This window comes from Sarcophilus harrisii, chromosome 4, assembly GCF_902635505.1.
Source record: "Sarcophilus harrisii chromosome 4, mSarHar1.11, whole genome shotgun sequence".
Classification (NCBI taxonomy): Eukaryota; Metazoa; Chordata; class Mammalia; order Dasyuromorphia; family Dasyuridae; genus Sarcophilus; species Sarcophilus harrisii.
The window spans coordinates 239,164,542-239,190,005 of NC_045429.1; the positions used below are offsets into that span (position 1 = coordinate 239,164,542).

At 33.9% G+C, this 25,464-nt stretch overlaps 1 protein-coding gene across 1 annotated transcript in view; it reads left to right on the plus strand.

The window, feature by feature from the left end:
• B3GAT2 (beta-1,3-glucuronyltransferase 2) overlaps positions 1-25,464 on the plus strand; it is an 88,298-nt gene that overhangs the window by 15,596 nt on the left and 47,238 nt on the right. The window lies entirely within an intron of this gene.

Consider the following 25,464-nt stretch of genomic DNA (forward strand, 5'->3'; position numbering starts at 1 on the left):
CTGTGTAGGCTCTTAGAGAATTGATCTGCCCCTTCACTTGGGCATGGTCCTTAACATGCCATCGCTTATTCCTTAGCTCAGAATCAAAATGGGCAGCAAAATGAACAAAATTGCAGTCAAGCAATGTGGTCTGAGCATAAAATTTAATGCCAGTAAAGAAACAAGTTCTAGTTCTTGGTCAGTCACAAACCAGCTATGACCTAAATTTTCTCTATATCTGTTGACTCATTAAGAATGATGCTAATTCTGGAGAGACTTACATGAACTGATGCTGAGTGAAATGAGCAGGACCAGGAGATCATTATATACTTCAACAACAATACTAGATGATGACCAGTTCTGATGGACCTGGCCATCCTCAGCAACGAGATCAACCAAATCATTTCCAATGGAGCAGTAATGAACTGAACCAGCTACGCCCAGAGAAAGAACTCTGGGAGATGACTAAAACCATTACATTGAACTCCCAATCCCTATATTTATGCCCACTTGCATTTTTGATTTCCTTCACAAGCTAATTGTACAATATTTCAGAGTCTGATTCTTTTTGTACAGCAAAATAACATTTTGGTCATGTATACTTATTGTGTATCTAATTTATATTTTAATATATTTAACATCTACTGGTTATCCTGCCATCTGGGGGGGGGTGGGGGGGTAAGAGGTGAAAAATTGGGACAAGAGGTTTGGCAATTGTTAATGCTGTAAAGTTACCCATGCATATAACCTCTAAATAAAAGGCTATTAAATAAAAAAAAAGAATGATGCTAATTTATAGTATGTATCCTAGGGTTATTTTAAAAATAAATAATAAAATAGAAGTAATAGTTTCATATATTTTATAATAACTATAATGCCTAGTTCCTGCAACACATCCTGGGTTGTTCTCCTTTGGTTGTTCCTTACATAGTAGTGAATCATTAGATGAAACAATGCCTGCCTTCAAGGAGCTTATATTCTAGGGGAAAAGGACTTTATATTACTTCATTTATGCAAAATGAAATGAGATGATTTTAGGGGGAGAGACTGTCTAATGAGTAGATCATGAAAATTCTCATGCAAGAGGAGGGCAAGTTGAGCTTTAAATGAAACTAGGTATTCTAAGACATGGAGATGAGGGTGAGAGTCAATCAGACCACTTTAGGAAAGCTGAAAACTTGAAAATTCCAGATCCCTTAGAACTTATAATAATACAACATTTAATACCCCAAGAAAACAGCAGTGGAACCAGTTTAGATACTCCCAGCAGAAGTACACATAATAACCTGACCTTATCATAAAGTTCAAAGTCAGGGAGAATGTTGGAAGAATAAAGGAGAGAAAATCCCACCATAAAAAGATACTATGATGGGTATGTTCAAGACACAAATCTAGTAGAAGAGAATGACTCTAAAACATCCATGAGCAAGGTCTCAAAGAAAAACATGAGGCACAAATTCAACTAGATTTCATGGAAGAGATGAAATAAGAATTAAATAAGTTTTAAAATATTTTTATAAATAAAAATGAGAGCATTAGAGAATAAAAATTGGAAAAGAAACAAGAATTATGGAAGATAGAATTGGAAAGGGAATTTAACAGCTTGGCACAAAAGGGACAAAACCTTGCCCAAGCATAAACTCCTGGAAAATTTAGAAAAGATCAAAAGATAAGCCAACAGTTCCATAAGATCACAAAAATAATTAAAACAAAGTCCTAAGACTAAAAAAAAAGAAGAAAATGTGAAATATTTAATAGAAAAATAATTGACTTAGAAAACAGATCAAAAAAAGATAAAATTAAGAATAATTGGATATCTGGATGCCATGACCCTTCCCCAAAAGAACCTAGATATCATATTTTTTAAAAACTTAAAACTACACCAGTCCCTTAGAAATAGAAAACAAAATATAAACAATCTACTACTCGCCCCCTGGAAGAAACATCTAAATGAAAACTTGAGGAATATCATAGTCAAATCCAGACTATCAGTCTTTTTGCCCCCCCCCCAAAAAATTGAACTAGATTAAAAAATACACTAAACAACCAGAAAGAAAGCATTTAACTATCAAAGAGCCGTACTGAGAATCGTATATGATTTAGCAATATTTTATATTAATATATTAATGAGTGGAGGACTTAGAATGTTTTTATTTATTATTCTATAGTTGTTTCAGTCTTAAGTGAATAGAATATTAAGGGAAAAGTTATTCCTAAGCAAAATAAACTTGATGTACAAAAATATTTATAGCTTTTTATAGTAACAAAACTGAAGGGGTACCTATCATTTGAAGAATGGCTAAATAAATTATGGTACAAAAAATGATGTAATATCATTGTGCTATAAAAAAATATAAAGAACATGGTTTCAGAAAAACCTGGGAACACTTGTGGGTACTGATGTAAAGTAAAAGAAGGTAGGAGAATAATTATACAATGACAGCAAAATAAACAATTTAAAAAGGATTAGAAAATCTGAATAATAACCAAACATGATTCTAGAGAAATTAAGGATTCAAAATGAGTACAAAGTGTGTATTTGACATGATCAATATGGAAATTAGATTTACTTGACTTTACAAGTTTGAAATAGGTTTTTAATTTTTTTCTCTTTTTAATTAGCTAGGCATGAAGTGGGGGTGGTAAAAGGAAGAAAAGGTATATTTTTGCTTAATAAAAATTAAATTTTAAAAATGGTCATGCTGCATAAAGATCTGGTTGAATATTAAAATTAGATAGACAAACAGACAGTACACATGAGTTTATTGAACTGAGCAGTAGCTTGATCAGAAATGCTTTGGGAATATCGCTTTGGCAATGTTGTAGAAGATGGATTGAAGAAGGAATACTTGAGGCAGGGAGACCAGTTAGGAAGTTATTAGTCCTTGCAAGAGTCCAGGCAATAGATAATGAACTAGAGTGATGTCCCTGTAAAAAAGAAGAGGAAAAGAAGAAGATGTTTACAGAAGATGTGGAATTGACAAAACCTGACCTCAGAGTAGACATGAAGAATAAGGAAAACTGACTGGAAAGATGATAATATGCTCAGTAATCATACTTTTCCAAATATATGGCACCCAAAATTAAATACAACATTCCATATGTGATATGATCAGGGCAAAAGACATCCCCAGCCTCTGCCAAGATCAGCTTATTTCCCCAGGATACTGTTTCCTAAAATCATCTTAACTATTTGGCTGTTATATCACATAGTTGATATATGCTGAACTTGTGGTTTAACTCAGGTCTTATTTTTTTTTTCTCTTTTCAAAAAATTTTCAATTTATGATTTATCTTCAAAAGACTTTAAAATTTGATTAGCATGATATTTAAAGTAGCATGATAGTATTCTATCATATTTATACACCATAACTTGTTCATCTATTCTTCGAATTACAGGCATCCCCTCAATTTTCAATTCTATGCCACTACAAAAAGAGTTGCTATAAATATTTTTGAAGAATTAAATGCTTTTCCTTAAAAAAAAAAAAAAATCTCTATGAGATACTGACTTAGTATTGCTATTGCTGGGTCAAAGGTATGAACAGTTTTATAGTACTTTAGACATAGTTCTAAATTGTTTTCCAAATGGTTGGACTGGCTCACAGTTCCACCAGCAATTTATTAGAGTATCTGTTTTCCCCTAATCCCCTCTATCATATGTAATTTCTGATAGGCGTGAGGTGGTACCTCAGAATTGTATTAATTTGTATTTCTTTAATCAATATTTAGAATATTTTTATATCACTTAGATAATCTGTTCATATTCTTTGATTATTTATAAATTGGGGAATGGTGTTTATTTTTATAAATTTGATTTAGTTCACTTATTTGAGAAATAAGATGATAAAGATCAGAGAAAATTGCTGTAAACATTTTTTTAAATTTATTTTATTTGAAAAAACGGAGTAAGAAAAACAGATAAACATTTAAAAAAAAATACAAAACAAGATACAACAATATTCTCTTTTGCTTTGCTTTATGCCCAGCAGAATATCAGGGAGGATTCAAAATATATAAGAATGAATTACTAGATAAAGAAAGCATATATGTGTGTGTGTGTATGTATGTATGTATTAATAGAAGAAATTATATTCATGAATGTCCAATTTGTTTTACTTTCTTGCAAATTATTCTTTGATTCTCTGCTGCACACCTTATTTACTTTATTCTTTTTTCCCCTTTTCATCCCTCCCATCCCCAAGCAAGCTATAGTTAAGAAAGGATAACTTGCCTTGCCCTTACTTAACCTCCCCCCACCCAAAGATTCCTCCCTTGTCTTCTTCCCTCTTTCTTTGCTTCCCCATACATCATCCCTCCACCCATTATTTCTTTTTTTTTTGTATTAATCAACTTAAAATTCAGGATGTGCAAAGCCATGAAAAAATATTAATTCAAATGAAAAACATCTGGGGTTTTTAGTTGAATACAAATTCAGCAGAAGTCAATATTATTTTCCATATAAATAGTAAAATCTTTTTTTTTTTTTATTTAATAGCCTTTTATTTACAGGATATATGCATGGGTAACTTTAGCATTAACAATTGCCAAACCTCTTGTTCCAGTTTTTTACCTCTTACCCCCCACCCCTCCCTAGATGGCAGGATGATCAGTAGATATTAAATATATTAAAATATAAATTAGATACACAATAAGTATACATGACCAAAATGTTATTTTGCTGTACAAAAAGAATCAGACTCTGAAATATTGTACAATTAGCTTGTGAAGGAAATCAAAAATGCAGGTGTGCATAAATATAGGGATTAGAATTCAATGTAATGGTTTTTGTCATCTCCCAGAGTTCTTTTTCTGGGCATAGCTAGTTCAGTTCATTACTGCTCCATTGGAAATGATTTGGTTGATCTCGTTGCTGAGGATGGCCTGGTCCATCAGAACTGGTCATCATATAGTATTGTTGTTGAAGTATATAATGATCTCCTGGTCCTGCTCATTTCACTCAGCATCAGTTCATGTAAAGTCTCTCAGGCCTTTCTGAAATCATCCTGTTGGTCATTTCTTACAGAACAGTAATATTCCATAATATTCATATACCACAATTTATTCAGCCATTCTCCAACTGATGGACATCCATTCAGTTTCCAGTTTTAGCCACTACAAAAGGGCTGCCACAAACATTCGTGCACATACAGGTCCCTTTCCCTTCTTTATAATCTCTTTGGGATATAAGCCCAGTAGTAACACTGCTGGATCAAAGGGTATGCACAGTTTGATAACTTTTTGAGCATAGTTCCAAACTACTCTCCAGAATGGTTGGATTCGTTCACAACTCCACCAACAATGCATCAATGTCCCAGTTTTCCCACATCCCCTCCAACAATCATCATTATTTTTTCCTGTCATCTTAGCCAATCTGACAGGTGTGTAGTGGTATCTTAGAGTTGTCTTAATTTGCATTTCTCTGATTAATAATGACTTGGAGCATCTTTTCATATGACTAGAAATAGTTTCAATTTCTTCATCTGAAATTGTCTGTTCATATCCTTTGACCATTTTCAATTGGAGAATGGCTTGATTTTTTATAAATTAGAGTTAATTCTCTATATATTTTGGAAATGAGGCCTTTATCAGAACCTTTGACTGTAAAAATATTTTCCCAGTTTATTGCTTCCCTTCTAATCTTGTCTGCATTAGTTTTGTTTGTACAAAAACTTTTCAGTTTGGTATAATCGAAATTTTCTATTTTGTGATCAGTAATGATCTCTAGTTCTTCTTTGGTCATAAAGACCTTCCCCTTCCACAGGTCTGAGACACCCATTATTTCTTTATAGATTTTGGAGGACACTATCCCTTTTGTGGTATATATGTAATGTTGCCTATTGAACCCATTGCTGATGTGAGTAGGTTTTCAGAACTATAAGCCCTCCTCCCTCCTCTAATGCCTCTATATTCTCTTATGCATTTCATTTGTACAACACAATTATTATTTTCACCTTAACTCTGCCAATCTTTCTTTTGAGCTATCCTTGTTGATGTAAATCTTAAATATATAATATACATATATTAAAAATTGTTCATGTTTAAATAGTTTGTCCATGTTAAGTTCTTTAAAACTGATCTTTCATATTGACTTTCATATGTTAAATGTTTTAGTTAAGTTCGGGTTTGGTTGATAGAAAGCCCAGAAAATCTGCAAATTCAGTGAAGGTCCATTTTTTTCATCATTCAAAATTATAGCTAATTTTGCTGGATGTGATATTTTGGGCTACTCTTTTGATTGTTGGTAGATATGATTCCAGGACCTGCAGTCTTTTATTGTAGCTGCCAATAAGTTTTGTACAATTCTAATTGTAACTCCAGAGAATTTGAATTTTTTTTCTTGTTTCTTGCAAAATTTTCTCTTCAATCTGGGGATTTCAAAATAATATTCCTGTTATGTTTTCCACAAAGAATCTCTTTGAAATGGTGATCGGTAGATTTTTTCTAATTCTACTTTCCTCTCACATTCTGTCACTCCAGAACAATTTTCTTGGATTATTTCTTGCATTATCAGGTTCTCTTTTTGGTCAGAACTTTATGGCAGTCCAATTATTCTTATATTTTCTCTTCTTGATCTGTTCTATAGATTTATCATTTTTCTTATGTTTCATATTTTCTCATTCTTTATAATCTTTTTTGCTATTTCTTGCATCTCTCATAGTTTTACTGGTTTTCCCTCGCCCAATTCTAATTTTCAAAGAATTATTTTCACTTTTGAGACTCTGTATTTACTTTTCTAGTTAACTTTTTTTTTCATATTTCTTGTTTTTCTTGGATGGTTTTTATTTGTTTTTTTCCTCAATGCCTCTCATTTGTTTTTTAAATTCTTATTTGAGTTCTTCTATAAATTCTCTTTGGGCAGGGAACCATTTCACATACTCTTTGGGGTAGAAGCTTTTTTTTTTTTTTTTTTTTTTTTAACTAAAATTCTTCCTGTGAAGAAGAACCCTGATCTTCCCTGTTTTCCATAATACATTTCAGTGGTGGAATTCTTTCTTCTTTGCTGGTTCATTTTTTTTAATGAGAGAGTATTTTTTATACCTCCCTTACCATTGGGTTAATTCTATTTTAAAATAATTATTTTTTTCATTACCTTTTGTGCCTATTTTTACCAAGCTGTTAATTTTCTTTTCATAATGTTCTTAGATAATTCTCATTTCTTTTCTCATTTTTTTCTTCTGTCACTCTTACCTCTCCTTACCCCTTCCAGGAATTCTTGTTGGACTTGTGTCCAGTTTGTATTTTTCCTTGAGGCTTTGCTAATAAGCTCCTTTCACAATGTTGTCTTCTGAGTTTGTCTTGGACTTTGCTGCCACTGTAGTTGGGGGCTGTTGTGGTGGTGGTGGTGGTGGCTTCTTTGTTGTCATTTTCCTTTTTTGTTGTTTACTAATTTTTCCAGCCAATTTCTTGACTATGAGTTTTATGCTAAAGTTGGACTTAACCAGATATGGGAAGGCACTTTCCCAGATTCAGGGTTTTTCCGCTGCTGTTTTCAGAGGTAGTCTTGGGGGTGGGGGTGGGGGTCTAAAAGTTTTTAGTGTTTCCAAGATGATCCAGGAAGAGATGTGGTCACTTTTCTCCTGGTCTATGCTCCGGACATAGGTAAGACCCTTACTCCCCTGCAGCCACAAATATTAGTGTTCTCTCTGTCTTTTGGAACTATCACTAGGTTCCCTTCTGCTTTGTGGCTAACCACAAGCAATCTCTTCTGACTTGGAATTCTGACCCAAAATTAGGTATGGACAGAAGAGTTGCCAAATATCATGAGGCCTTGCACATAGTGCCAACAAAGAGTCTCCTCTAACCTTTTTTTGACACTTATCCCAATCCTTTTACCACTCCCAAAGCTGTTGCCCATGACCCTTTGTTGGCTCTGTCACTACAGAGTTCACTTGAGGCATTTTTAAAAGTTATTTGAAGATGAATGATGGAAGAATTCAATTGAGTTGCTGCCTCTATTCCACAATCTTAGTCTTTTTGAATGAACTTTTTCCATCTATACCTCTCCTATTTTGTACTTGCAGAGTTGACTTTTTTGCATCAACCAACATATCAATTGAGTTTTGCAGAATGCACAATCTTCTACATCCTTAGTCCCCCACCTTTGCAGATCTCTGCAAAAAAAAAAAAAAAAAAATTCTCAAGGACAGAGTGGTTATTAAAATTATTCAGGATTCAATTTTTTATTATTGTTGCTCTTTACCTTTACCCTGTGCATTGGGCATAGGCTTCCTATTTCTTCTTACTTCACTCAGCATGTTTATATGTCTTCACATATTTCCTTGAATTTTTCACATTTATAATTTTATAAAATGTAGTAATATTCCAGTACATTCATGTATCGCATTTTTAAAGCCAAGCCTTACATGTTTCTGACATTACAGGGGGCCCTTCTCTTTTCTTCTTTCGTCATTGAGAATGACAATGTAAGGAAGCATGGTCCATCTGTGGACATACTTTATTTATTGCTCAAGTAAACTTGGGATTGCAAGATTAAAATGCCAGTATCATTTTAAAAGGTCAAATGACAGTTTGGTGTATTTTTATGTCTTTGAAAAGTTATTTTGCTACATCTGTTCACACTAGAGCAAATGCTGAGAGAGACAATTGTGAAGTTTTTCCTGTATTGAAGAGCTTCAGTTTTGCTGAAAAGCTCTTGCTTTCCCTGCTCCCTGACATACACTGTCAGAAGAGTTATTGCAGTGGTCTCCATTCTGTAATTGTTAAGATACATTTTTCCCATTATAATTAACATGTAATTACTATTCTCTTGACTATAAGTTCTTTATGTCCTGTAAAGTACACTGAAAAGTTAGGGAATTGATTTTTTATGTTCTCTAAGTTTGATTGGGAGAAGCTGATAGGTAACTCAGTAGGATAGTGTATTGGGTTTGGAATCAGGAAGACTCGTCTTCATAGTTCAAATCTCGTCTCAGACACTTATTAATTGTGCAATCTTGCACAAGTTAATCATGTTTGCCTCAGTACCTCATCTTTGAAATGATCTGTAGAAGTCAATGGCAAACCACTCCAGTCTCATTGCCTAGAAAACCCTAAATGAGAGCACAAAGAGTTGGACATACCTGAAAAATAACTGAACTGAGGTTTGATTTTTGTTTTAAAAGGGTAATTGGGAGTTTTTTTTTTTTTAGGGGAAACAAGGAAGAAAGAAAATCTACATCTGTTATTTTGTTGATTTGAAGAATTCCCAGTTTGGATATTCCTTTCACTATGCAGATAGACAGCTCTGTAACTTATCTTAGAACAGGAGGTTTTAATTTTTTTGTATCATGTACCCTATTGTCAGTTTGGACCTCTTCTCAAAATAATTTTTTTTAGTGAACAAATAAAATACTGAAAATTACAAAGGAAACTAAAGATTACTGAAAAGAAAATGTAATGTTTTCTCATCCAAGTTTCATAGACTCCTTCAAATCTATGAATCCCTCTTATTTAAGAACCTCGCCTCATAAAATTACTGGGAGCACTAAGAGGTTAGTATCCTAGAATCAGAACTTGAGAGTTAGAAGGAACCTCAATAGCCATCTAGTCCAGTTGATTCTGAAAAAAATAATAATTCTCCCTACAATTGCTTTTTTATTTGAGAAATCCCCAGTGAGAGGGAATCCATTACATTTGGAGACAGCCAATTTAACTGTGATAGCTCTTAATTGTTAAGTTTTTCTTGACATCAAGACTAAATTTGCATATATAATTCTTTTTGAAACCCTTAACAGTGCTAAGCAAGAACTTATTTTTCTGGTTCTTCAATAGCTGGGGCTGCAGCATCAACAGGGGTTCCATCTCCACAGTAATGGTTTTGCAAGATGATGGCTTTGAAAACTAAGCTGGAAGCAAGACTGATGGTTGAGGCTGGAGTAGAGATTCACACTTTCAGGTGTCTTGGATTTACATACTCGTTGTTGCCAGTTGGACAAATATTGGGATTGATGCTGCCAAGAAAGATTCTTCACAGTGATTGCTCTTCCCAGTGATAGATGTGGGATGTGGATTTGAAGTAGTTCTGATGATAAGGGGAGAGGGAAAGGAGGAAAGGAGGGACCATTCAACCTAATGTGTGATGGTATAGTGGTTACTTAATAGCCATATGCTGCTTCCTGTCTCTCCCTGGGGGTATTTCAGGTAATCTGAAGTCCTTCTAGTGTATAAAACAATGAAATTTTCTATCAATCTGACTTACTTTAATTGTTGGTTAAAATATGTATAATTGAAATACATACACATATGCCATGCACCCATAACCTGTGTATATACGTAGGCGTGTAAGGTTGTATACAGACATACACAGAAAGTATATTATTCATTGGATTTTAAAAACAAGGTTGTATAGCTATTGTTAATTTATGTAGATACATATCATTCATTTTTACTCTTAACACAAATTAAGTTATTTAAATTAGTTTGAATTTTTTTTAATTTTAAGTTAAGGTTTTTAAAAATGTAGACCTGATTGATTTTCTTGGTCCTATTAATGTTCCGTAATAGACACAAGCATTCTCATTCCTTGGTCTAAATTAAAATTATAGACATGAAAGAGGCTTTAGAGATAATACAATTCAACCCCTTCTCTGAGGCTGGAAGAAGTAGTGATAGGTATAGGCAGAGTTTAAATTAGAACCCCAGTTTTCTATTGTTCTATCCACTAAAATGCTTTTTTCCTTTTGCTAAATTTTTATTGATGGGCTTGTGTCCCTCTGTCTAAACAAGACAAAGTCTTAAAAAGTTTTATAATTTGAATAATATTTCCCCTTTGGCTTATTGTTGAGATGAAAATACTTTACCCTCTTTTCTTATTGATTTTTTTGTTAGTAGTGGTTTATAACATTTTAGCCTTGTTTTTTATTGTTCTTTTCTTTCTCCAATTAAGTACTTAATGATCTATAAACAGAACACAAATTTAAAAGAATTCTATAGTGAATTCTTTTGTAATATGAAAAATCCCTTCCCTTCATATGTTTATCAGTTTGGATATTTTCATTGAAATGAGGGCATACTGGCATTATATTACTGCTTGTCCTGACCCTGTGGATGGAAATAGTAGAACTGATCACTCTCATAAAATCTGGATTCCAGAATGGTACATTTATTGACTTGTTCCATTTTGCATGGTACTAAGAAAAACTTCATTTTTACATTTCCTAGAAATATATGCACCTATAATTTTATAATAATACATAGAAACATTTATCTATTTTATATATACACAAAAGACACAAAAAAACAACTAAATAGCAGCCTTGGTCTCTATCCCCCATAAATGTAGTTATATTTTGTTATTATTATTGAATTCATGTGTCACTGGTTTCCCAGGGCTATTTGCTGTAGTAAAATCTAAAGAAAAAAGGGGATAAAGGAGTTAAAGCAAAATTTCATGGAAGTTCTCAAATGTAAGATAAGAAGTAAGTGATATTCAAGATCAGTAATTCCTGATCTTAAAATTAAGAAACAGAGTGTAATAGAAATAGATGCTTGAACACAACACATCATCTCTTGGTTAGAATGTGAAGCACATGGATATTTTTTAACTGATCCTAGTCAGCTTAACTATCTGGAAGATGTGAGGCTTTCTAATTGGGTCAACATCAGCTATATATGTCTACTTTCTTGTCTGGATGATCTTGGTAATATATAGCCACTGAGCCTGGTGAGGGATCTTGTAATAAAAGGAAGAAACAGGTCTCAATCCTTGACCTTATTTGTTCTTTTCCATTTTAGCTGAAGGGGGATAGAGATTTAGACAAAGAAAGAAACTGATAGGTAGGTCATCTATTATGTGAGGAAATTCCAGAAGCCAAATATATATATTCTTACCCACTTTAATTCACCCTTCTAACAAAGAAAAAGTTAAGCAAACTACTTGATACAATATCCATTGCTAAAAGCATAAACCATATTCTAAACCCTTAGTTCCCACCTCTTAATCAAAGAGAAGGGACAATGTGTTTTATTGTTTATTTCCAAAAGCAAAAGTTAGTCATTACATTTTATTGGAATTTGGTCACATTTTAGAGTTGTTTTCACTTCAATATTGTAATCAATAATGAAAATTTGGGTATATTATCTATGATGGTGCTATAAAAGGGAGAAAATGGTGATATATTCATAAGATTTTTAAATTAATGTTGCTGTTAAAATAAATGGAACTATGCTGTAATTATAAGACTTTTGTCCAATGACTAATGTATATATTGAGTAAAAAAGCACTTATTAAGTACTTATTATGTTTCTTTCAGAAACCATGCTAGGCACCAGATATAGAAAAGCAAAAATGAAATTGTTTCTATTCTCAAGGACTTATATATTCTATTGGGGGAAATACAAGATGAACAAGAATAAGAAAACACAAAATATATACAAGTAATGTGGAGTAAAGGGGTACTGATAAGAGCATTATTACAAGAGATAGATTAGGATTGGTTTTATATAAAAGGTAACTCCTGAACTGAACCATGAAAGAAGCTAGGAATTCTAGGAGGTGAGCATGATATGCAAAGGCACAGAGATAAGAACTGAAATGACCTTTTGGGATACAATTATATTGTGCAGTTTGCCTGTTCTAGAAAGGCCAAGAAAAAGATTAATGTTCAAAAAGCTGAAAAAAAGGTAGGAAGTATCCTGAGAAGGGCTTCAAAGGCCAAGCTGATACAAAAGGAAGCCACTGGATCTCTTGAGTAGGAGGTGTATGTGTATATGTGTATTCAAACTTATATTTTAGCAATATAAATTTGGCAGTTATATGGAGGATAGATTGAAGAGAAACAAGACAAGGTTTTGTCATGCTATTGAAATGGTCCAAACGATGGTGAGAGCCTGAAGTAAAGTGATGAGTTAAGAAAAAAGGGTTGGACATGAGAAATAATATTGAGTTAGAATGGAGAAGAGAAAATTTGGGTATGTTGTCTGTAATAGTATTAGACAAGAGGGCAGAGGGTAATAATCCTAGAGCTTTTATACCATCTGTTAAAATTAACATTATTATGCTTTAATTGTAAGATTTTTGTCTTATGACTAATGAGTTGAGTTAATATACTCCTGGAGGAACTAACTCACCATCCAATTTATAAATGAACCAGAAGAAAAGTTGCATTAAAAGGGAAGAGTAGGTTACAATCTCTTTAGGGAAGTAAATGAAACTAGTTCTCCTTAATCCTTTATAATATTCTCAAGAACAACAAAAAACATTATTTCACAGATCTTGTGGCCACTTTGTTTTGTTGGGTTTTAAAAATTATTGTTATAGCTTTTTATTTACAAAACATATGCATGGGTAATTTTTCAACATTGACCCTTACAAAAACTTCTGTTCCAGATTTTCCCCTCCTTCCCCCCACCCCCTCCCCTAGATAGCAGATAATCCAATACATGTTAAATGGGTTAAAATATATGTTAACCAATATATGTATACATATTTATACAGTTATCTTCCTGCTCAAGAAAAAGCGGATCTAGAAAGAAAGAAAAAAACCTGAGAAGGAAATCAAAAATGCAAGCAAACAGTAACAGAAAGAATGAAAACGCAGCCTGTTTGTTTTTTGCAGTGCTTATGTTGAACACTAGCAAGAAAGACTACCAGAAATTTGCTGTTTATTCACTACTATGGCAGAGTATGAAGAAGCAGAGAGATTTTATGAAAAATTTGATAACACCCTCAAAACCAGGTTACTAGCTATATTACATAGATACTTGGTCACTTCAAAGTGAAAATGGGCATAGAGGAAGCCAGCAAGGAAAAAAATTGGAAAATTTGGTTGTCACTAGGAAAAAGTCTAAAGGCTTATTGACCACTCAGAAATCTCATACCTGTATACCATGAATGGTTCCTTCAAGAAGAGAATATTGCATATACACCGTAAAACAAATTGTCTTAATTTCCATAAATGACTGGTTGTAGACTGGTTCCAAATTATCTGTCTGGGCATGGACAGATCATCTGTGGATTTGAGCAAATATAAATTTTAAAAAAAAGTATAAAAAAATAAGAATACACTGCATAAAATGGGAATAGTACCAGTCTTTCCTGTTGACTCTGAAATGAGAACCACAGTAATTGGTTGAAACTGAAGCAAAGCAATTGCTATAAGGAGGCAAGGAGAGAAACAAGACAACCAAGAGCAAATCAATTTAGTATATAAGGTCTTTTGCAAAATCGTAGAGAGAGACAATAAAAGATTATAAGCAGTATCACTTCATAAAGCAGCAAAAATCAATTGAGAGGAAAATGAATCTACAAAAAGTTTAGGAGGAAACTTCCCAATCAAGATTATTCTCAAGAAATGTTGTTTGAAACTGATTAGGAGAACAATAAATATAAGAAATGGAATCTATTTACTATTATTTGTATAAAATTTATCCTTGCCATTTATGATAAAACCATCACATTTGGACTCAGAACTGGATATACTATTACATGAAGTAGAAATAGCATGGGAGGAATTGAAATCATAGAAAGCAGTTGTGCCCAACCACATACATGAAGTCTGTGTTGGAGGCAACAAACATTTAAAGGCCCTCAGAAATAGATTTCCAAAACATCTCTTAGAAGGAAGAATTCTTTAAAATGGATTCTTTGATGTTCATAATCACAATGACAACTTTTCAGTAATTGCTGATTATCAATATCAAATGAGGTTTGAAACAGGGCATATGCTCACTGAAAACTTTTAATACATCCAAATGGAACAAGAAAATAATCGTTTAAAAATGCTATTCTAATTGTGTGTGTTTGCAGAAGAAATATTGCTAATAGTCTTAAATTCCAGAACACTACAAAACTTTCTCAATGAGATCCATGATCCCTCAAAAGAGTGATTCACATAAGAAAAATCAAGTGGATGAAAAGGGGAAGGAAAGGGAGCAAACAATTAGATAGTACCTACTAAGTGCCAAGAACTGTGTTAAGTAAGTACTTTACTGTTATGTCATTTGATTCTCATTACAACCCTTTGAGGTAGATGCTATTATTATCTTCATTTTTACATTGGAGAAAACTAAAGCAGAGTGACTTGCCCAGGGTCACACCATATTTGAACTCGGTTCTTGCTAACTCCAGACCCAGCACTCTATTCCCTGTGCAACCTAGCTGCCTCAGAATGAATCCTGTCCTGATTATGACATACCTTTGAATTGTGTCTATAAAATAATCTGGGTCTGCAAAAAGAGTGAAGTTAGGGCTAAAATAGAACAGGAGAAAGAAAACAGACTAGACAAAATTTAGGAAATCATAGGGCTGTCAAAGCATATCCTTTTAACATTGCTATTTTTTGGTGAGGCTGTACAGCTATGAATCATTCAACACCATAATTTAAGAAGAATCAAAAATGGCATATGCCCAGAGGGCAATGGAAAGCCCTATGGTGGGTGCAAGTGGGGAACATTTTTACCACAATGACTTACCTGTAAGATGACATGAAAAAGAACATTTTATACTAGAAATGAAAATAGACTATTTATGGAACAAAAAATCAAAGATAAAAAGTGGAGAAATGTGAGTGCTGGATTCTTATCCATGAAATATTTAAATACTCCTAAGGAAGACTTTTGGCACATTGGGAAGATTTTCTCCAGAAGAGTTACTAAATGATCTGATCAAGAACACAGAAGATGAGAGAAGGCATGGGTGGTTTATACATGGGTAGGGATATAGTTCCCAAGGGAATGAAATTGTGGATCCATTGAGCTATTGAAATATGACTTGAAATACCAGTGGTAATATATAGGAACAGGCCCAAAACCTAAACAGAATTACAGAGAACAAATATGATTTGCATTTTAGATCTAGCAGTTTGCCAAAGATATATGGTTTTGAATAGACTGACTAATCTTGAGTGCATCAAGATTTTCCTCATAGTTTTTAGTAAATTTATAGATCTTTGCATGCAGGGCTTGCTTTATCTTTGTATTATGCCTTTGATGCTTAGTACAGTGCCTTCCACGTAGCAAGCACATAATATTTGTTATTGGATTGTAAGTAGGTAGAAGTTATAGAACTAAGCTTTGGAAATAGTACTCGCTGGTTCTTTTTTTTTTTTTAAATAAATTTCATATATACACACACACACACACACACACACACACACATATATATATATATTTATATTCCCTGAATTCCTTTCTCTTTCTCCTCCCGGATAGCCACCCCACATAACAAGAATTTTTTTTAAAGAAGTTTAAAAAATTAGTAAAACTAATCAACATGTTGAAAAATATGCAATGCATACAATATTCTACACACATCTCACTGGCTCTTTTCTTGGTTTGAACTCCACAACTCCCAGTTTGTTCTTTTTTCTCAGTCTCTTAATTGAATCCTGTGGATCTTTGATAATCCTTTGAGTTCAAATCTAAACCCTTCTACTTACTATCTACAAATTGAGTGTCTTACTGTTCTTCTCTGGGCGTTAACATTATCAGCAATAAAATGAAGAGGTTGGACTTAAATAATTTTCATTTCTAAATCCAATGATTTTAGCCCTCTTGACCTCTAACAGATCCTTTAATCTTTCTGAGACGTTTTCTGGCTCTAAAATGAAGTAATATAAGTAAAGGTTGTCATCACAAAGGTTACTGTAAGTAAAAATGTGAACGTTTTGTGTGAAAGTGTTTTGACGCTTACAAAATGCCATATAACTGTAAGTTACTATTATTTTACAGATGATGAAATAGGCCTAGAAACATTTAAGTGATTCCCTTACAACCACATAGCAGAAGTAAGACCAGAACTCAGCTCTTCTAATAAAATTGTCCACATGGTACTGATTCAGTAAATAATAGTTGAGGAAATGATGATGATAGTTTTACTTCACTTTAAAGTAAATGGTACAAGAAGTTTTGGGAAATAGAGAACCTGGAGCAGAGGCTCCAGGAAGACCTCTAACATAAAGTGACTGGGCAAATCACCAGCCTCTCAGCATTCTAGGCCATCTTTTAATACGGAATTGCAAGAAAGTGCCAACATGCATTGGGTACAGGAAATTTCTCCAGCTAAAAGTTCCCTATACCGATAAAATCCAAAGGTCCTGTCCCCATCTCTATTACTTAAAAGTAAACAGAGTTTATAGCTGTGTGCCAGAAGAATAAGAAAGTATACCTAAGACTAAAATATTGTTTTTCAGTTGTAACAAGTGTGCTCCAGACAATACCTCCAGAACAAGGTCAAAGGAGTACTCTGAGGGCGTCAGTGATGTCTTTACTACCATTAGTTTGAGCTCCACCAATTCCATTCCTCATTATTAAGTGATGGGAACTAGTACCCTTTAATCACTTAATATCAAATGATTTCAGAAAGGAATATTTTAAAGATATAGGAAGAACAAAAGCACAAACATTTCCTTCCAGCCAGTTGAGGGTACACACTCCCCTATCCTCCCTCAGTCTCTAAGTTTGACTTAGTATGACCAAATATGGAGAAATTATGCTAAGTTCATATCCAAATACCATACTACTGTTAGAAGAATCCTTGTCTTGGCTACTGTAGAACTGAGTCTTTTTTTCTTAATAGCCTTTTATTTACAGGTTATATGTATGGGTAACTTTACAGCATTAACAATTGCCAAACCTCTTGTTCCAGTTTTTCACCTCTTACCCCCACCCTCTCCCCCAGATGGCAGGATGACCAGTAGATGTTAAATATATTAAAATATAAATTAGATACACAATAAGTATACATGACCAAACTGTTATTTTGCTGTACAAAAAGAATCAGACTCTGAAATACTGTACAATTAGCTTGTGAAGGAAATAAAAAATGCAGGTGGGCATAAATATAGGGATTGGGAATTCAATGTAATGGTTTTTAGTCATCTCCCAGAGTTCTTTCTCTAGGCGTAGCTGGTTCGAGAATTGAGTCTTGAAGGTCATTCCTTGCCCCTTAGTATGTCAATGCTGAGTTGGCTACAAAACTTGAGTTGTGGAACACTGGGGTTGCTAAGGCTTTTTCTCTTGACCTCTCAGTACACATAAGATTGTACTCTCCAATCTTTTCCCCTCAAATAGGAAAGAAAAATACTGAAGGAAAATAGTCAAGGAAAAAAGATTGGAGGACTTTTAATGGCACCTCCTACTGGTCTCAGAGGGGAGAAGGTATAAGATCTCTGCTGGTATAGTATTGTTTCTCACTGGAACCTAAAGTCATAAAATTTAGAGAGCTGCTGAATAGAATGGACAAGACCAAGTAAAGCCTTTTGAAAGTACCTCAAGCATCAGTTTCTACAACTGTAACCAATCAAAAAGAGGCTGTCATCACACATGATTAACTGACTAGAACCAGTTACAGATTGTGCATGCTCCATAGTCATTCCAATATACATCCCAAGCTGATGAAAGGGAATGAGCCTTTAATGAAATGAAATTTCTATTATTCAATAAATTAAAAAAATTCTCAGATTAGCTAAGAGGACAGCAATGGGTTGTGAATGTGGATGGAAGGGATGTGGGAAAACTGGACCTCTAATACATTGTTGGTGGAGTTTGAACTGATCCAACCATTCTGGAGAACAATATGGAACTATATCCAAAGGACTATCAAACTACATACCCTTCAATCCAAAAGTGTCTCTTTTGGGCCTGTATCCCAAAGAGATCATAAAAAATGGAGAAGGACCCACATGTGCAAAAATGTTTGTAGCAGCCCTTTTTGTAGTGGGACTACAGTGTAGCAAGGAACTGGAAACAGAAGAGATCCCCATAAGTTGGAGAATGGCTGAACAAGTTATGGCATATGAATGTTGTGGAATGTTATTATTCTATAAGAAATGATCAGCAAGATAATTTCAGAAAAGACCTGGAGAAACTTATGTGAATTGATACCAAGTGAAGTGAGTAGAACCAGGAAAACATTGTACACAGCAACAACAAAATCATACAACAATCAATTGTGGCATACGTGGCTCTTTTCAACAATGAGATGATTCAGGACCAATTCCAATAGACTTATAATGGAGAGAGTCATCTACGTCCAAAAAAAGGAATATGGGGATTGAATGTGGATCACAGCATAGTATTTTCACTTTTTTGTTGTAGTTTGCTTGCCTTTTGTTTTCTTTCTCATTTTTTCTCTTTTTGATCACATTTTTCTTGTGCAGAAAGATATTTGTGGAAATATATATACAAGAATTACACGTTTAACATATTTTGGATTACCTGCTATCTAAAAGAGGGGTGGGGAGAGAAGGAAGAGAAAAAAAGTTACAACACAAAGTTTTGCAAGAGTGATTATTGAAAACTATCTCTGCATATATTTTGAAAATAAAAAGCTATTATTTTAAAAATTCTACCTAATATAAAAGACAATATATATATATATATCAAAATTGGAATTGATATATTGATTCCTGCTTTCCTATTACTTGGGGAAAAAAGACTCAACTCTTAAACACTATGATGAAACCTTGTGAATGTGAGCACTGCTCAGTGTTACTTAATATATAATAGGGAAAAAAAGATACATGTATGGCAAATGATACATCTGCTGTATATTATGTCGCAAGTGGTAGGTTTGAATGTAATTGACAGCTTCTTCCTCAGTAGAGCTAGATGTAAAGTCATCACAGTTCTTCTGAAAGCAAGATTCCCAGCTTCTCCATATCCAGACTCGGGGATAGTTGAGACAAGAATGCATTGATGGCAACATTCTATTTGTATATAAATTTGATGAGACCAAATATGTAGAAACTGTGTGCTAAATTAGAGCCTACTTTCACTAGAAACTGAGGTGGGATAGGGAAGAATTTGCCCCCAAGATATTCCTCAGCTGAGACTAGATGGTTATATGTTGTACTGATAGAACTGATGGAACAATGGAAAGGGTCCAGCTAGATGGCACAGTGAATAGAGCATTTACTGCAGAGTCATGAAGATATAAGTTCAAATTCAGCTTCAAAATAGACAACAAAACTGTAATAGTAGGAGATCTCAACCTTGCACTCTCAGAATTAGACAAATCAAACCACAAAACAAATAAGAAAGAAATTAAAGAAGTAAATAGAATATTAGAAAAATTAGGTATGTTGGATCTTTGGAGAAAATTGAATGGAGATAGAAGGGAATATACTTTCTTCTCAGCAGTTCATGGAACCTATTCAAAAATTGACCATATATTAGGACATAAAGACCTCAAAATTAAATGCAAGAAAGCAGAAATAGTAAATGCTTTCTTTTCAGATCATGATGCAATAAAAACTACATTCAACAAAAAATTAGGGGGAAATAGACCAAAAAGTAATTGGAAACTAAACAATCTCATCTTAAAGAATGATTGGGTGAAGCAGCAAATTATAGATACAATTAATAATTTCACTCAAGATAATGACAATGATGAGACATCATACCAAAATTTGTGGGATGCAGCCAAAGCGGTAATAAGAGGGAATTTTATATCCTTAGAGGCTTACTTGAATAAAACAGAGAAAGAAAAGATTAATGAATTGGGCTTGCAACTAAAAAAACTAAAACAAGACCAAATTAAAAACCCCCAATCAAATACTAAATTGGAAATTCTCAAATTAAAAGGAGAAATTAAAAATATTGAAAGTAAAAAATCTATTGAACTAATTAATAAAACTAAGAGTTGGTTCTATGAAAAAGCCAATAAAATAGATAAGCCTTTGGTAAATCTGATTAGAAAAAGGAGGGAGGAAAATGAAATTAGTAGTCTTAAAAAATGAAAAGGGAGAACTTTCCACCAATGAAGAGGAAATTAGAGAAATAATAAGGAGTTATTTTGCTCAACTTTATGCCAATAAATTTGATAACCTAGATGAAATGGATGACTACCTCCAAAAATATAGACTTCCCAAATTCAGCTTCAGACACTAGCTGTGTGACTCTAGACAAGTCACTTAACTCCAGTTGCCTAAAAACAACAATAACAATAACAAGTTACTTAAGTGTAGTCTTATGAAACCTTTAAGTAAATGACTGTGATCTAATCTGCTCCAAAAGTTGAATGGAGGCTAGAAAAACATAAGCTAAAACGATTGTTGAAAGACTGGGTTGTACACAAGAAAGACAGCAACAACAATGGAAAAGCCTCATCATCAGATGTTAGAGTGGTCACAAACTGGAGGAAGGTTATAAAGGGAGAATTATAAAAGATCTAACTAGTTTTTGTAGTAAATGTACACACGTATACAAACGCATAAGACAGGATTTAGATTTAAAAGGGATCTTCCAGATCTAACCCAATTTCCTCATTTTCTAGACAAGGAAACAGAGAATAGAAAGGAAAGCAACTTGCTTAGTTAATGTTAAACCAGATAGTAATTAAGGAAGAAGCCAGATATTCTTACTTATTGTTCATTGTTTTTTTAATTATTATCATTTGCAAAATAAGGTGACCCATCAAAGTCTTATAGAAGTGATTTTTCAAAAACTATTTAGGAATTGATTGGCTGATGGTCCTCAAAATTTCTATGCTATGGAAATACTGATTTGCCTGAATCTGAACAGTCAAGCTGTACCCATGGAAATGCAGTGAAATCAGATGCAGAAAGCAATATGTAGAATGAAAAATAGTAAGAAAAGGGAAAGCTACTTAAAGGAAATGTCAGATTGTGTAACCAAAGGGGAAAAAATAGCAAATGTATTGTTAGTTGTTCATTCTATAGCAAATTGTGACCAATATTAAAACATGAAAGCCTTGTTTACTTGCTAAATGGGAATACGTTATAGATGTTTATGGGCAGGAGATGCTAGAGAAAGACCCTGGCCTTAGATTTGGGAGAACTTATTCCTACATGTAGCTAAAAGAACCTCTGATTGGACCTCTTAACATGATTTTTTATACAGTGTTCTTCTCTTCATTAATGTGTTTGTCCCTGCTAATTTGTAGAGAATTGTGTTCATTCTGAGTGTCACACATAGGAGAGACACATAGAAGGAGACCATGCCATAAAAAGGGATGGCTTAAGGAATTCTGGTTGTTTAGCCTAGAGAAGAGCAGATTTAGTGGAGATTTAGGACCTTCCTTTATATATTAAAAGGGCAATCTCGTTGAAGGAATAAATAGATTTATTTGCTTAGCTACATAAGTCAGAACCAGTAACGAGGAGAAAGTTCTTTCTAGGTATCTAAAATATGTGTATCTCCTAATTCTGTAGAATTCTTCATCTTTGGAAATCCTCAAAGATAAGCTGGACGTGGTTACTTGACAGAATTTTACTAGAAATTCTCATTCTTTTCCAAAGTATTCTAGACGGCCTCTCTGATTTTTTAAAGAATCCAAGTCAATGCCAACTCTTCTATTCCTTCAATTTTATAGGATTAATCATCTTTGAAGTTAGGAACTACATGTATAATCTTCAGTGGTATAATGAAGAGTCAGACATTTCTGAAACTAGTCAACAACAACCTTGAAAGAAAGACAGTCATCATCATCATCATCATCATCACCATCATCATCATCGTTGTTGTTGAGTTATTTTCATCATGTCCAATTTTCCATGACCCCATTTGGGATTTTCTTGGCAAATATACCAGAATGGTTTGTCATTTCTTTTTCTAGATTCTTTTATAGATGAGGAAACTGAGGCAAACAGGGTTAAGTGACTCATAAATGTCTAAGGCCATATTTGAATTCAAGAAAATGTCTTCCTCATGCCAAGCCTGTTACCCTGTCCACTAGCTGCCCCATAGATAATCATAGATTTCTTATGAAAAATTCTTTGATACTACTTTTCCCTACAAATGGGTTAAAGTGCTTTGAAAACTTTAAGGTTAAATAATGATGATAATTTAGTTTTATTTTTTTACCTCTCTCATCCCAAACACATTCTGACAAGTTATTTAAATGTAGTCTTATGAAACCTTTAAGTAAATGAAGAGACTGTGATCTAATCTGCTCTAAAAGTTGAATGGAGGCCAGAAAAACATAAGCTAAAATGATTGTAAGAAAGGCTGGGTTGTACACAAGAAAGAAGCAAGAATTGGTAAGAAGCAAAAGACACTAGAGAAAAAGGAAAGTTATGGAGCCTCCTTCTCTGGACATTTTTAAGGGTAGGCATAAATTTGCACCTTCCTAGGCTGACCTAAATGATGTTTAGCCTGGAGGAGTGTCCATCTGTTACTAGATAACCTTTATGTCTTTTCCTGGCCAATGAATCTATAGAATGAATACTGGGAATGAGTTAGAGCTGGTTATTTTCAAACTTTTCATACTACATGTAGTGTGGAGGTTTGGAGCTGGAGGAGACAGGAAAAAAGTTAAAGAAAAGAGGAACTACTGGTCAAATTTGGAAATGGAAGTGACTTTAGAGACTATCTTATCTAGGATCCTGTGGTGACCTTATCAAGTCATGGTCACAAAGATGAACTTCCACCAGTAGAGTTGGATTTTGAATCCAAGTTCTCTGATACTAAATCCAAAAATCTTTCTAGTGTCCCCAGTTGCCTTAGTAGAAATGGAAAGGAGGCCAGACGTGCATGCAATGTAATAGAACTTAAAGGTTATTAAAAAATAAAAATAAAAAAGTAGTCCCTCCTTTGTAACTGTAATGATTTCCAAATTTTACATTTTGCTATTTAGGTTGTATGAGTAGTTAAATGTGATATGTTTCCTGTAACTTCTGTTTCACATTAAGGGAGTAACTAGACTTTTAAGTGCCTAAGAGCATTTTCATTCAATAAAAGCATTTTTATAGTTAATGGTAACAGTGAGTTACATTTTCCCCCCTTCACTATAGAGAAAGTGGCTGTCAAGGAATTCCTTAAAGAGCATAGATTGAGTGAAAAGGACACAGAACAAAGGATATATCGCAAGGGTGAAATGAAGAGGTTCTGTAAATAGCTGCACTATTTTCCTTTGAAACGTCTGGCAAGCTCTCTCCAGAATAGAGGATGCATAGGCTGGTATTACGTGCTTATGAATGTGATTGGGAATTCAACATTGAGTCCTAGAAAACAAACAAAATGTATTTTCCCCCTAAGGGCATCTGGAGCCCTTTCAATTTTGAAAGTGTAATGTGACAAATCATGATTTCTTTTAACGTGTTCAAGAGAAAAAAAATGATCTTCCTAGTTACCTTTAGCTAACAGACATCAATTCCCACTTACTCTCTTCATTCTAAAGAAAAGCAAAACAGGATTATATGTAAGACTTAAAATAGTACTTTCTGCAAGAGATTTTGAAAGGTGTATGTTGAATCCCTATGTTTTCTAATATATAACAACTTAACACGTAATGGGTTCAAATTCTAGCAGGTGCCCATCTTTAAGTTGATAGAGTAAGCAAAATTGGGTTTAAGACATATTCTGATTGCTTCTCTTCCAATGTGATAATCAATTCATATAGATTGAAACCCAGGAATATATATGTATTTCTCAAGATTCACTTCAAGCCCTACCTTCAAAATAAAGCCTTTCCTCATCCTTCTAAACACCAGGGTTCCCTCTACTCCCCAAATTATTTTGCATTTATCTCTTATATTTCTATATATGTAGATGTTGTCTTTCCAAATAATTTAAGCTCCTTGAAGGCAGGGACTGTTTCACTTTTATTTTTTTATCTTGTACGGTTGCCTGACACATAAAAGGTATTTAATAGATACTTGTTGATATATTGCATGCCTTCTTAATAATACCTTTAAATGCTTTACCAATATGATATCATATTAGCCTTATGGCAATCCATTTTACAGATGAGAAAGTGAGACACAGAGATTGTTATTTGCCCAGGGTCATATAGCTAGCAAATTGGATTTGGATTCTGATTTTCCTTGTTCTTAAGTCCAATATTCTCTCCATTGTATCACAGAGCTCTTTCTAGAGGTAAAGCATCATTCTCTCCAGTATCATGGGAAGACATAGTTCTTAACCTCAAAGAGTTTGCCATCTAATTATAAAGACTGAGGAGGAATGCAGTTTCCTTGAAATTTTGAGGAGGGCAGCGTTTTGGAGAGCAGAGTCTTTTTTAAAAAAGTCTCTGTCAGTCTAAGATAACATTACATTAAAATATAATAAATTTAAATTGCTTTGTTCATAAAATTCTAATGTTATATTTAGAGCTCTGAGAGACTTGACCTCCCCTTAACACACATCACACACATACACACACATTCTTCCTCCCTTGTCCTTCTTCCTTCCCCTCCTCCCTCCCTCCCTTCCCCTTCTTTTTCCCTCCCTTCCCTCCTCTCTCTTCTTCTCCCTCTCTCTGTCTCTTTCTCTCTCTCAACCTCTCTCTCTCTCTTCCCCTCTCTCTCCTCCTCTCTCCCCCCCTTTCCACCTCCCCACAAAACTGATTTTTGTTTTGTTTTTCTTAGGCACTCACATCCCTTAGAAGTAGAATGTGCCTTCTAACTCTGAGATTCTGATTCCAGTCTTTGAGTACTTATTTAGTACCTTTTTAGACCAGAAAGTAAACCATATACCCTCTTCTTTGCTTAAACCCAATCTGAGACAATCTGCATTACTATAAGAAAAGGAAATTTTCGTTCCACCAAGTAAGATTTTAGCTTTTAGATGTTTGTTTGTTTT